Genomic DNA, 1874 nt, shown 5'->3' with positions numbered 1-1874 from the left:
ATGTGTATTTTGCACATGTCGTCGGTTTTTGGCAATATTGGTGTGATAGGGGTGTATCGTGTTTTGTGTTATATCCTATTACTTCTTTTGCGCATAGTTTTGGCATTGATATTTGATTATTTAACCAAATGTCGTATATTGCGCATGTATAGGTGTAAACTGTTTTTTTTAGTGAGACAGAAGTCAGTTACGTAATCCTGTAATGGTGTTGCGAAGCGTTTTTTTATCTTTATTGATTCTTTATGTCCATATATGGGCATGTTTTTGTGTATGGACGTCTCGGAAAGATTGTTATGTAATCGTTGAGGAATGCTCGTTGCCTAATGTTCTTTTGTATTGTGTAATATGTTTAATAATTGCGTTTGAGTTTTAACACCCAAGTAAGTTCGTTTTGGTATATTCATTCTATAAGTTTATTTAAGTATATAAGGGTATATTATTTATATATTACAAAGCTATATGGTGGTACATTTACTGGGTCATCAGTTAATGTGGGTATTGATATATATCTCCAATATCAATGGTTCCTAGGGCCAAATCATGTTGTGCAATACAATCCGCGAATCTTATCAATATATTTTTTAGTTTTACTTTTTGATTTGTTTCCAACTCAGGGTTAATATCAAATTCTTATTTTTTACTATCTGTTAAATTTGATATTATGTTACATATAGTTTTATTGTTTTCGTTATTTTTTACGAGTGTGTTTTGTAATCTTGTCTGAGGTAATATTGTGTCGGCAAAATTTTCGTTCATGTTTTCAAATTCTTGTTCAACATAATATTGTGTTAACTCATCAAATCCACTTTTGTGTAATATCCACTCCGTCGTATTTTATATTTTGCTGTGTGTTGCTACTTTTTATGTGTTGTTCTCTTTGTTCTTTGATAGTTTGTAGGTCAGGTGTTACTGTAAATACTATCATATTACGTACGGTTAATATTTGATTATTAGTGTTTATTTTACCCGGGGTCCAATGATTGTTTTTGTGAAATATTCCTATAAATGATCGGTTTGGCTTATAATAAACTATTGTCGTGTTTTTTACTGTTTTATTGTTTATTTCATCATAGCCTTTTATAATAATTAAATTTTTATTATATTTATCCGTCAAGTATGCAAGGTCGTCATCTGTGAGTTGGTAACCCGATCTACATCTTGGTATTCCTATGTTATTTAAGATTTCTAGCGTTGTCAATTGTAGTCCTTCGTTTTTTAAACAAACTTTTAACGCATTTGCCCCACAGTCTCCATCTGTCAGTGTTTGTTCTGCTATTTCAAGATAAGATGCTAATTTGTTTATTTGAATCCTGAAGTTAGAATCTATTGATGTATCGTGATTATTCTCCGTATCATGTGAATTAACTATTATATTTATTGGTGATGAATCACTTGTTTCCGGAGTTGTTGCTATTGACTTGCATTCTATTTTATGTTCGGACTCTAATTTATAAATCCTTATTGTAATATCTGTATTTTGAAACGTGAATTTAATCATTTTTGAAATTAAATCCCATTCTTTTTTATCTAACCCCGAACAAACTTTTGGCAGTCCCAAATTATATATTGACTGACTTATGCAAAACTGTTTTAAATTTTGTAGCGTGTTAAAAATGTCTTCATAGGTGGGCTTATCATTATATACGCTTTTTGTTATTAAATATAAAATCCATTGTTTATTTTTCTTTAAAAATGCTATTTCTGTAAGTTTTTTATTCTGTGCTTGTAATACGTCTACATCTTCGAATTTTTCTTTAAATTGTTGTGCAATCCCTGCATTCATTTTGAAGTCTTTACTGACACAATGTGCAATGGCCATCGTTTATTTGTTCCGTGAATATATTACCTACGATGTCATGGTATCTACATTTAGT

This window comes from Acyrthosiphon pisum, chromosome X (assembly GCF_005508785.2).
Source record: "Acyrthosiphon pisum isolate AL4f chromosome X, pea_aphid_22Mar2018_4r6ur, whole genome shotgun sequence".
Classification (NCBI taxonomy): Eukaryota; Metazoa; Arthropoda; class Insecta; order Hemiptera; family Aphididae; genus Acyrthosiphon; species Acyrthosiphon pisum.
The sequence above is the reverse complement of the archived record's forward strand: the minus strand, read 5'-3'. Positions refer to the sequence as shown.